This window comes from Zea mays, chromosome 1, assembly GCF_902167145.1.
Source record: "Zea mays cultivar B73 chromosome 1, Zm-B73-REFERENCE-NAM-5.0, whole genome shotgun sequence".
In the NCBI taxonomy this organism is placed as follows: Eukaryota; Viridiplantae; Streptophyta; class Magnoliopsida; order Poales; family Poaceae; genus Zea; species Zea mays.
This window is the reverse complement of record NC_050096.1, coordinates 264,772,582-264,785,658: the sequence shown is the minus strand read 5'-3', so window position 1 is coordinate 264,785,658 and position 13,077 is coordinate 264,772,582.

The window sequence follows — 13,077 nt, the reverse complement described above, 5'->3', positions numbered from 1 at the left end:
AAATATGCAAGCATATTATTTACAAAACCTATAGCATGCATTCTCAAGGAAAACATGGTGAGAAATTTGGGTTGTATCTGCATACTGATTGAGTCAAATAGAAACAATCTCTCAAAGGCCGAACTTATTTATGCCCCTCCACACACACGACAGGTGTCATTAGATAATTTAAATGCATTTTTGTACATAAATAAAAGAACTATGAAACAACATAATATAAGGAAAAATAAATTATCTAATTTCAATGGCTTTTGGGTAGATTTGCAGACAAGCAAAGGCCACCAGAAGGAGCATGATGGTTGCTCGAAAGGTCAAGATAGGTATGTTTTGTAAAATTACCTATGTATGGACGTGGGACTAGATCCATTGAAGAAATTAACAGACAGCTCCAGAACGGGATTACTAAACCGATTTTTTCTCTCCTGAGAACAGATCGATGTGGATTATTTTTCTTCCCTCGGCTATGTATGGGGCCTATCACATAATGCTCATGTGTTGATGTGTACAACCACCTAGAATATTAAACAACTCTAGCACATCCAAATAGGAGAGTTGAAATGTAGTGCTGAAAGGGAAATAGGGTTTAACCTTTTCCTATAAATTATTTTGGTGGTTGAATGTCCAACACAAATATTGGACTAACTAGTTTGCCCTAGATCATATATCCAACAGGCGCATAAAGGTTCAACACAAACCAATAAAAGATTGAAGAAAGGGTTCAAAAACAAAGGAGCAAAGAAACCAAGAGTGCCCTGGTCTGGCGCACCGGACTGTCCGGTGCACCAAGACCGTACAACGTCCAACCCTCCACCTTTGGGTTTCTCTGGGCGTGCTACTGAAAGGGAATTAGGCTTACACCTAGTTCCTATATAATTTTGGTGGTTGAATTGCCCAACACAAACAATTGAACTAACTAGTTTGCCCAAGTGTATAGATTACACAGGTGTAAAAGGTTCACACTCAGCCAATAAAAAGACCAAGTTTTGGATTCAACAAAAGAGCTAAGTGGGAACCGAAGGCCCTCTGGTCTGGGAGCACCGGACTGTCCGGTGTACACCGGACAGTGTCCGGTGCGCCACCGGACAGTGTCCGGTGCACCAGAGGACTCCAACGCCAACTCGCCACCTTCGGGAATTTCCAGAGGCGACTCCGCTATAATTCACCGGACTGTCCGGTGTACACCGGACAGTGTCCGGTGCGCCAAGGGAGGTCGGCCTCAGGAACTCGCCAGCTTCGGGAAACTCCAACGGCTAGTCCGCTATAATTCACCGGACTGTCTTGTGTGCACCGGACTGTCCGGTGCGACTCCGGAGCAACGGCTACCTCCACGCCAACGGCTCTCTGCCGCGCATTAAATGCGCGCTCTGCGCGCGCAGAAGTCAGGCGCGCCCATTCCGGCACACCGGACAAGGAACAGTAGATGTCCGGTGTGCACCGGACACCCAGGCGGGCCCACAAGTCAGATGATCCAACGGTCGAATCCAACGGCAGTGATGACGTGGCAGGGGGCACCGGACTATCCGGTGTGCACCGGACTGTCCGGTGCGCCATCGAACAGACAGAGCTCCCAACGGCCACATTTGGTGGTTGGGGCTATAAATACCCCAACCACCCCACCATTCATTGCATCCAAGTTTTCCACTTCCCAACTACTACAAGAGCTCTAGCATTCAATTCTAGACACACCAAAGAGATCAAATCCTCTCCAAACTCCACACAACGCCATAGTGATTAGAGAGAGTGATTTGCTTGTGTTCTTTCGAGATCTTGCGCTTGGATTGCTTTCTTCTTTCTTGATCCTTTCTTTGCAATCAAACTCACTTGTAATTTGAGGCAAGAGACACCAAACTTGTGGTGGTCCTTGTGGGAACTTTGTGTTCCAAGTGATTGAGAAGAGAAAGCTCACTCGATCCGTGGATCGTTTGAGAGAGGGAAGGGTTGAAAGAGACCCGGCCTTTGTGGCCTCCTCAACGGGGAGTAGGTTTGCAAGAACCGAACCTCGGTAAAACAAATCCGCGTGTCTCACTTGTTTATTCGCTTGCGATTTGTTTTGCGCCTTCTCTTGCGGACTCATTTCTTATTACTAACGCTAACCCCGGCTTGTAGTTGTGTTTATATTTGTAAATTTCAGTTTCGCCCTATTCACCCCCCCTCTAGGCGACTATCAATTGGTATCAGAGCCCGATGCTTCATTAGAGCCTAACCGCTCGAAGTGATGTCGGGAGATCACGCCAAGAAGGAGATGGAGACCGGCGAAAAGCCCACTACAAGCCAAGGGAGCACTTCATCGGAAGAGTCCCGCACCAAGAGGAGGGAGAAGAAGAAGATCTCCTCCAACAAAGGGAAGGAGAAGAAATCTTCTTCTCACCACAAAGAGAAGAAGGAAAAATCTTCTTCCCACAAGCCGCATCGGAGTAAGGACAAGCAAAAGAGGATGAGGAAAGTGGTCTACTATGAGACCGACACTTCATCAACATCGACCTCCGACTCCGATGCGCCCTCCGTAACTTCTAAACGCCAAGAGCGTAAGAAGTTTAGTAAGATCCCCCTACACTACCCTCGCATTTCTAAACATGCACCTTTACTTTCCGTCCCATTAGGCAAACCACCAACTTTTGATGGTGAAGATTATGCTAGGTGGAGTGATTTAATGCGATTTCATCTAACCTCACTCCACAAAAGTATATGGGATGTTGTTGAGTTTGGTGCACAGGTACCGTCCGTAGGGGACAAGGATTATGATGAGGATGAGGTGGCCCAAATCGAGCACTTCAACTCTCAAGCGACAACAATACTCCTCGCCTCCTTAAGTAGAGAGGAGTATAACAAAGTGCAAGGGTTGAAGAGCGCCAAGGAGGTTTGGGATGTGCTCAAAACCGCGCACGAGGGAGATGAGCTTACAAAGATCACCAAGCGGGAAACGATCGAGGGGGAGCTCGGTCGGTTCCGGCTTCGCAAAGGGGAGGAGCCACAACACATGTACAACCGGCTCAAGACCTTGGTGAACTAAGTGCGCAACCTCGGGAGCGTAAAGTGGGACGACCACGAAATGGTTAAGGTTATTCTAAGATCTCTCATTTTCCTTAACCCCACTCAAGTTCAATTAATTCGTGGTAATCCTAGATATACTAAAATGACCCCCGAGGAAGTTATCGGGAATTTTGTAAGTTTTGAGTGCATGATCGAAGGCTCGAGGAAGATCAACGAGCTTGATGATCCATCCACATCCGAAGCTCAACCCGTCGCATTCAAGGCGATGGAGGAAAAGAAGGAGGAGGCTACACCAAGTCGACAACCAATAGACGCCTCCAAGCTCGACAATGAGGAAATGGCGCTCGTCATCAAGAGCTTCCGCCAAATCCTCAAGCAAAGGAGAGGGAAAGACTACAACTCCCGCTCCAAAAAGGTTTGCTACAAATGTGGTAAGCCCGGTCATTTTATTGCTAAATGTCCCATATCTAGTGACAGTGACCGAGACGACGACAAGAAGGGGAGAAGAAAGGAGAAGAAGAGGTACTACAAGAAGAAGGGCGGCGATGCCCATGTTTGTCGGGAATGGGATTCCGACGAAAGCTCAAGCGACTCCTCCGACGACGAGGACGCCGCTAACATCGCCGTCACCAAGGGACTCCTCTTCCCCAACGTCGGCCACAAGTGCCTCATGGCAAAGGACGGCAAACAGAAAAAGGTTAAATCTAACTCCTCCACTAAATATGAATCTTCTAGTGATGATAATGCTAGTGATGAGGAGGATAGTTTGCGTTCCCTTTTTGCCAACCTTAACATAGCACAAAAGGAAAAATTAAATGAATTAGTTAGTGCTATTCATGAAAAGGATGACCTTTTGGATTCCCAAGAGGATTGTCTAATTAAAGAAAACAAGAAACATGTTAAGGTTAAAAAGGCTTATGCTCTTGAAATTGAAAAATGTGAAAAGTTATCCAGTGAGCTAAGCACTTGCCATGAGATGATTGACAACCTTAGGAATGAAAATGCTAGTCTAAATACTAAGGTTGATTCACATGTTTGTAGTATTTCAATTTCCAATCCTAGAGATAATAATGATGATTTGCTTGCTAGGATTGAAGAATTGAACATCTCTCTTGCTAGCCTTAGAGTAGAAAATGAAAACTTAATTGCTAAGGCTAAAGAACTAGATGTTTGCAATACTACCATTTCCAATCTTAGAGATAAAAATGATATTCTTCATGCTAAGATTGTTGAACTTAATTCTTGCAAACCCTCTACATCTATTGTTGAGCATGTATCTATTTGTACTAGATGTAGAGATGTTGATGTTAATGCTATTCATGATCATATGGCTTTAATTAAACAACAAAATGATCATATAGCTAAATTAGATGCTAAAATTGCCGAGCATAACTTAGAAAATGAAAAATTTAAATTTGCTAGAAGTATGCTCTATAATGGGAGACGCCCTGGCATTAAGGATGGCATTGGCTTCCAAAGGGGAGACAATGTCAAAATTAATGCCCCTCCTAAGAAATTGTCAAATTTTGTTAAGGGCAAGGCTCCCATGCCTCAGGATAACGAGGGTTACATTTTGTACCCTGCCGGTTATCCCGAGAGCAAAATTAAGAGAATTCACTCTAGGAAGTCTCACTCTGGCCCTAATTATGCTTTTATGTATAAGGGTGAGACATCTAGTTCTAGGCAACCAACCCGTGCTAAGTTGCCTAAGAAAACTCCTAGTGCATCAAATGATCATAACATTTCATTTAAAACCTTTGATGCAACTTATGTATTGACTAACAAATCCGGCAAAGTAGTTGCCAAATATGTTGGGGGCAAGCACAAGGGCTCCAAGACTTGTGTTTGGGTACCCAAAGTTCTTGTGTCTAATGCCAAAGGACCCAAAACCATTTGGGTACCTAAAGTCAAGAACTAAACTTGTTTTGTAGGTTTATGCATCCGGGGGTTCAAGTTGGATACTCGACAGCGGGTGCACAAACCACATGACAGGGGAGAAAAGGATGTTCTCCTCCTATGAGAAAAACCAAGATCCCCAAAGAGCGATCACATTCGGGGATGGAAATCAAGGTTTGGTCAAAGGTTTGGGTAAAATTGCTATATCTCCTGACCATTCCATTTCCAATGTTTTTCTTGTCGATTCTTTAGATTACAATTTGCTTTCTGTATCTCAATTATGTCATATGGGCTACAACTGTCTTTTTACTGATATAGGTGTCACTGTCTTTAGAAGAAGTGATGATTCAATAGCATTTAAGGGAGTGTTAGAGGGTCAGCTATACTTGGTAGATTTTGATAGAGCTGAACTCGACACTTGCTTAATTGCTAAGACTAACATGGGTTGGCTCTGGCATCGCCGACTAGCCCATGTTGGGATGAAGAATCTTCATAAGCTTCTAAAGGGAGAACACATATTAGGACTAACCAATGTTCATTTTGAGAAAGACAGGATTTGTAGCGCATGTCAAGCAGGGAAGCAAGTTGGCACTCATCATCCGCATAAAAACATAATGACGACCGACAGGCCACTGGAGCTCCTACACATGGATCTATTCGGCCCGATTGCTTACATAAGCATCGGCGGGAGTAAGTACTGTCTAGTTATAGTGGATGATTATTCTCGCTTCACTTGGGTATTCTTTCTACAGGAAAAATCTCAAACCCAAGAGACCTTAAAGGGATTCTTGAGACGGGCTCAAAATGAGTTCGGCTTAAGGATCAAGAAAATAAGAAGCGACAACGGAACGGAGTTCAAGAACTCTCAAATCGAAGGCTTCCTTGAGGAGGAAGGCATCAAGCATGAGTTCTCTTCTCCCTACACGCCACAACAAAACGGTGTAGTGGAGAGGAAGAATCGAACTCTATTGGACATGGCAAGAACCATGCTTGATGAGTACAACACTTCGGATCGGTTTTGGGCCGAGGCGGTCAACACCGCCTGCTACGCCATCAACCGGTTATATCTACACCGAATCCTCAAGAAGACATCATATGAACTCCTAACCGGTAAAAAGCCCAACATTTCAAATTTTAGAGTCTTTGGTAGCAAATGCTTTATTCTTGTTAAAAGAGGTAGAAAATCTAAATTTGCTCCCAAGACTGTAGAAGGTTTTTTTCTTGGTTATGACTCAAACACAAGGGCATATAGGGTCTTTAACAAGTCCACTGGACTAGTTGAAGTCTCATGTGACGTTGTGTTTGATGAGACTAATGGCTCTCAAGTAGAGCAAGTTGATCTTGATGAGATAGGTGAAGAATAGGCTCCATGCATCGCACTAAGGAACATGTCCATTGGGGATGTATGTCCTAAGGAATCCAAAGAGCCTCCAAATGCACAAGATCAACCATCCTCCTCCATGCAAGCATCTCCACCAACTCAAAATGAGGAAGAGGCTCAAGTTGATGAAGAAGAAGATCAATCAAATGAGCCACCTCAAGATGACGGCATAGATCAAGGGGGAGATGCGAATATTCAAGAAAAGGAGGATGAGCAAGAGCAAAGACCGCCACACCCAAGAGTCCACCAAGCAATCCAAAGAGATCACCCCGTCGACACCATCCTCGGCGATATTCATAAGGGGGTAACCACTAGATCTCGTGTTGCTCATTTTTGTGAACATTACTCTTTTGTTTCCTCTATTGAGCCACACAGGGTAGAGGAAGCACTGCAAGATTCGGATTGGGTGGTGGCGATGCAAGAGGAGCTCAACAACTTCACGAGAAATGAGGTATGACATTTAGTTCCACGTCCTAACCAAAATGTTGTAGGAACCAAATGGGTCTTCCGCAACAAGCAAGATGAGCATGGTGTGGTGACAAGGAACAAAGCTCGACTTGTGGCCAAGGGATACTCCCAAGTCGAAGGTTTGGATTTCGATGAAACCTATGCACCCGTATCTAGGCTTGAGTCAATTCGTATATTATTGGCCTATGCTACTTACCATGGCTTTAAGCTTTATCAAATGGACGTGAAAAGTGCTTTCCTCAATGGACCAATCAAGGAAGAGGGCTATGTTGAGCAACCTCCCGGCTTTGAAGACAGTGAGTATCCTAACCATGTCTATAAGCTCTCTAAGGCGCTTTATGGGCTCAAGCAAGCCCCAAGAGCATGGTATGAATGCCTTAGAGATTTTCTTATTGCAAATGGATTCAAAGTCGGCAAGGCCGATCCTACACTCTTTACCAAAACTCTTGAAAATGACTTGTTTGTATGCCAAATTTATGTTGATGATATTATATTTGGGTCTACTAACGAGTCTACATGTGAAGAGTTTAGTAGGATCATGACACAGAAATTCGAGATGTCTATGATGGGGGAGTTGAAGTATTTCTTAGGATTCCAAGTGAAGCAACTCCAAGAGGGCACCTTCATTAGCCAAACAAAGTACACTCAAGATATTCTAAACAAGTTTGGGATGAAGGATGCCAAACCCATCAAGACACCCATGGGAACCAATGGGCATCTCGACCTCGACACGGGAGGTAAGTCCGTGGATCAAAAGGTATACCGGTCGATGATAGGTTCTTTACTCTATTTATGTGCATCTCGACCGGACATTATGCTTTCCGTATGCATGTGTGCAAGATTCCAAGCCGACCCTAAGGAAGCTCACCTTACGGCCGTGAAACGGATCTTGAGATATTTGGCTTATACTCCTAAGTTTGGGCTTTGGTATCCTAGGGGATCCACATTTGATTTGATTGGTTATTCGGATGCCGATTGGGCGGGGTGTAAAATTAATAGGAAGAGCACATCGGGGACTTGCCAGTTCTTGGGAAGATCCTTGGTGTCTTGGGCTTCAAAGAAGCAAAATTCGGTCGCTCTTTCCACCGCCGAAGCCGAGTACATTGCCGCAGGCCATTGTTGCGCGCAATTGCTTTGGATGAGGCAAACCCTGCGGGACTACGGTTACAAAATAACCAAAGTCCCTTTGCTATGTGATAATGAAAGTGCAATCAAAATGGTCGACAATCCCGTCGAGCACAGCCGCACTAAGCACATAGCCATTCGGTATCATTTTCTTAGGGATCACCAACAAAAGGGAGATATCGAGATTTCATACATAAATACTAAAGATCAATTAGCCGATATCTTTACCAAGCCTCTTGATGAACAATCTTTTAACAAACTTAGGCATGAGCTCAATATTCTTGATTCTAGGAACTTCTTTTGCTAGATTGCACACATTGCTCTTCTATATACCTTTGATCATATCTCTTTTATATGCTATGACTAATGTGCTTTCAAGTCTATTTCAAACCAAGTCATAGGTATATTGAAAGGGAATTGGAGTCTTCGGCGAAGACAAAGGCTTCCACTCCGTAACTCATACTTCGCCATCACTTCAAGCATGAGCATCAAGCAAAAGGACCGGACCTCGTCTTTGGGGGAGAAATGAGCCCAAGGCAAAAGGACCGGACTTCGTCTTTGGTATAATCTTAACTCATTTATTTATGACCAAAGGGGAAGATAGCACTTCAAGGGCTCTAATGATTCCGTTTTTGGCGATTCATGCCAAAAAGGGGGAGAAATGAGCCCAAAGCAAAAGGACCGCACCACCACCGATTTCAAAAACTTAGTGTTGATTATTTTCAATTGATATCCTATTGTGTTCAAAAAGGGGAAGAAAGTAGCATTTCCAAAAGACATATCAAAACCCTCTTGAACACTAAGAGGAGAATCTCTTTTAGGGGGGAGTTTTGTTTTAGTCAAAGGAAAAGCATTTGAAACAGGGGGAGAAAATTTCAAATCTTGAAAATGCTTTGCAAAACTCTTATTCACTACCTTTGACTATTTGCAAAAGAACTTTGAAATGAATTTACAAAATTGTTTGCAAAAACAAAACATGTGGTGCAAGCGTGGTCCAAAATGTTATAAGTAAGAAAACAATCCATGCATATCTTGTAAGTATTTATATTGGCTCAATTCCAAGCAACCTTTACACTTACATTATGCAAACTAGTTCAATTATACACTTCTATATTTGCTTTGGTTTGTGTTGGCATCAATCACCAAAAAGGGGGAGATTGAAAGGGAATTAGGCTTACACCTAGTTCCTATATAATTTTGGTGGTTGAATTGCCCAACACAAACAATTGAACTAACTAGTTTGCCCAAGTGTATAGATTACACAGGTGTAAAAGGTTCACACTCAGCCAATAAAAAGACCAAGTTTTGGATTCAACAAAAGAGCTAAGTGGGAACCGAAGGCCCTCTGGTCTGGGAGCACCGGACAGTGTCCGGTGCACCAGAGGACTCCAACGCCAACTCGCCACCTTCGGGAATTTCCAGAGGCGACTCCGCTATAATTCACCGGACTGTCCGGTGTACACCGGACAGTGTCCGGTGCGCCAAGGGAGGTCGGCCTCAGGAACTCGTCAGCTTCGGGAAACTCCAACGGCTAGTCCGCTATAATTCACCGGACTGTCCGGTGTGCACCGGACTGTCCGGTGCGACTCCGGAGCAACGGCTACCTCCGCGCCAACGGCTCTCTGCCGCGCATTAAATGCGCGCTCTGCGCGCGCAGAAGTCAGGCGCGCCCATTCCGGCACACCGGACAAGGAACAATAGATGTCCGGTGTGCACCGGACACCTAGGCGGGCCCACAAGTCAGATGATCCAACGGTCGAATCCAACGGCAGTGATGACGTGGCAGGGGGCACCGGACTGTCCGGTGTGCACCGGACTGTCCGGTGCGCCATCGAACAGACAGAGCTCCCAACGGCTACATTTGGTGGTTGGGGCTATAAATACCCCAACCACCCCACCATTCATTGCATCCAAGTTTTCCACTTCCCAACTACTACAAGAGCTCTAGCATTCAATTCTAGACACACCAAAGAGATCAAATCCTCTCCAAACTCCACACAACGCCATAGTGATTAGAGAGAGTGATTTGCTTGTGTTCTTTCGAGCTCTTGCGCTTGGATTGCTTTCTTCTTTCTTGATCCTTTCTTTGCAATCAAACTCACTTGTAATTTGAGGCAAGAGACACCAAACTTGTGGTGGTCCTTGTGGGAACTTTGTGTTCCAAGTGATTGAGAAGAGAAAGCTCACTCGATCCGTGGATCGTTTGAGAGAGGGAAGGGTTGAAAGAGACCCGGCCTTTGTGGCCTCCTCAACGGGGAGTAGGTTTGCAAGAACCGAACCTCGGTAAAACAAATCCGCGTGTCTCACTTGTTTATTCGCTTGCGATTTGTTTTGCGCCTTCTCTTGCGGACTCATTTCTTATTACTAACGCTAACCCCGGCTTGTAGTTGTGTTTATATTTGTAAATTCCAGTTTCGCCCTATTCACCCCCCCTCTAGGCGACTATCAGCTACGCTATAATTCACCGGACTGTCCGGTGCACCAGCGGAGCAACGACTCCTTCGCGCAACGGTCGACTGCAATAGCTGAAGATTCAGAGGAACAGTGTGCAACAGTGCGCGGCAGAGCAGAGCCGCCCGTCAGAGGCGCACCGGACAGTGAACAGTACCTGTCTGGTGCGGCACCGGACTGTCCGGTGCCACTAGAAGACAAAGCCTCCAACGGTCGACAGCGCCCGAACCCTAACGGTTGGGTGACGTGGCTGGCACACCGGACTGTCCGGTGCGCCCATCGACAGCAGCCATCCTCAACGACTATGTGGTGGTTGAGGGCTATAAATACCCCCAACCACCACCACTCCAAGCATCCAAGTTTCCAGCACTTCACATTCAATACAAGAGCCAATGCATTCACTCCTAGACACAATTCAAAAGAATCAAAGCCTCTCCAAGTCCCAAATGCACTCCAAACACCTAGTGTTTTGTTCGTGTTCTTTGAGCTCTTGTTTCTTGGATCGCTTTCTTCTTCCTCATTCTTGTTCTCAAAGTGACTTGTAATCAAAGCAAGAGACACCAAGTGTGTGGTGGTCCTTGCGGGGTCTAAGTGACCCGTTTGATTAAGGAGAAAGCTCACTCGGTCTAAGTGACCGTTTGTGAGAGGGAAAGGATTGAAAGAGACCCGGTCTTTGTGACCACCTCAATGGGGACTAGGTTCTTTAGAACCGAACCTCAGTAAAACAAATCACCGTGTTCATCCGCTTTATTTCTTGGTTGATTTGTTTTCCCCTCTCTTTCGGACTCTGATTTAATTCTAACGCTAACTCTGGCTTGTAGTGTGTGCTTTAGTTTATAATTTTCAGATTTCGCCTATCCACCCCACATCTAGGCGACTTTCAAGTGCATCAAATCGAACTGCTTAGGTGTTTTCAGAACTGAATGTGCCAAGTAGTAGCAGCGAGGCTAAGGGAGACAGCACGAGGACTTTGACTCACCTAATCGTTGTGGCCCTACGGGAAGTACACGATGCACGTGCCGACGGTGGGGAGGCAGATGAGCGGGCCAGCGCATGCATGCCATAGCTCCGAGTTGAGGCACTTCTTCTCTGCAGACCACAGTGCACCATCATAAGCAAAAAACGAATTGATCCTGAAACCAACAACACAACATAGGGAAGCGAAACCTAGTAAAGCAGGCACTGACACACTTCGCATGTGGAGTCATCCATTGCCACGGCGAGGGAGAGCCCTAGGTATGCTCCTCCACCACCGACTCGTTGATGAATGAGGAAGAGGACGACGCGGTCGCCATCGCCGTCGCTTCCACTTCCGCAGTTAGGAGAGGAGCGGACGGATCTCCAGTGCTTGGGCTCGGGCTACGCCGGTGGGGAGCCCTCATTGTCCTCTCGATCCCCCATTGGTCGAGCATCTCATGTATTTGTAGGGGCGGGGTCGTCTCGTCGCGATAGCGAGGCGACGGGACAGAGCCCTTGGGGCATCACGGAGCGACAATGGAGCGGAGCGGAGCTGGCGGCGTGTGGGACGCGGAGGCACCATCCTATGGCAAGAGGGCGGGTTCAGGCTGAGCAGCAGACATTGCGTTGGCGCGCCATTACGGGGGAGGGAGATTGCCGCGGGGGACGCCGAGATTGCCGCGGGGGAGGGCTAGCTTGCCGCGGAGCGCTTGCCAAGGGCGCGTCGAGATTGCCACGAGGGAGGGCGAGCTTGCCGTTGAGCGCTTGTTGAGGGCGCGCCGCTGCGATGTCGGGTGGAGGCGTGGCGAAGCCGTGGTGGACGCCCACGCTACGTACATACGATGTAGTAGAGATAACAAAATATCAATGTCACTTCCAGGGGTCGTTTGGTTAAAAAACAGAATAGTCCATATCGTCTTTTAATTCCTCATTTCATTTTTTGTTTGATTTGAGAAATAAAATAATATAATATTTAATATATTAAAGCAACAGTTTCAACGGTCGTCCCGCGTCATTTTTTATTTGCAAAAAAACTCCCTCGTTTTTTAACAACCCGCAATATATTGTTGTCCCGGATCCAAGAACGTTGTGTCCCCATCCATCCGCACTCCTATCCCATCCACCCGCTTCTCCGCATTGCCCGCCTGCATCCTTCGGCATCCCAATCTATACAAGCCCCTGGTAACAAACTCTCACACTCCTCTCGGGTGAGCTGTCAGTTATAGCTTATCTCGTCGAAATCAACCACTACCGGAATCCAAGGCTTTGCCGAGTGTTGTATTCTTTGCCGAGTGCCTTTTGTCGGGCACTCGGCAAAGAAGGCTTTGCCGAGTGCCGCACTCGGTGAAGCTAGACTCTCGGCAACGAGGCTCTTTACCGAGTGCTGGACACTCGGCACAGGACGACACTCGGCAAAGACTAGTTTGCCGAGTGTCAAACACTCGGCAAAGGGGGCTCTCGGCAAAGGGCCGTCAACGGTCGTCCCAAAGCTGACGGCCGTCAGTCTTTGCCGAGAGCCAACGGATGGCACTCGGCAAAGAGGCTTCTTTGCCGAGTGTCACACATCTAGCACTCGGCAAAGAACTCTTTGTCGAGTGTCATCTCTAGACACTCGGCAAAGTATATTTTTATTTTTTTGATTTTGTCTCCCAAACTTTTTGTGGTATGTTCCTAAACTATGTATACCTACATGTATCATTTGTGGACAATTATAACAGAGATTCAATCGTTAGTAGATTTAGTTCGTTTATTTGAATTTCTTCGGAAAATTCAAATTTGAACTGCAGGTCACTCGAAACTTGGAAAAC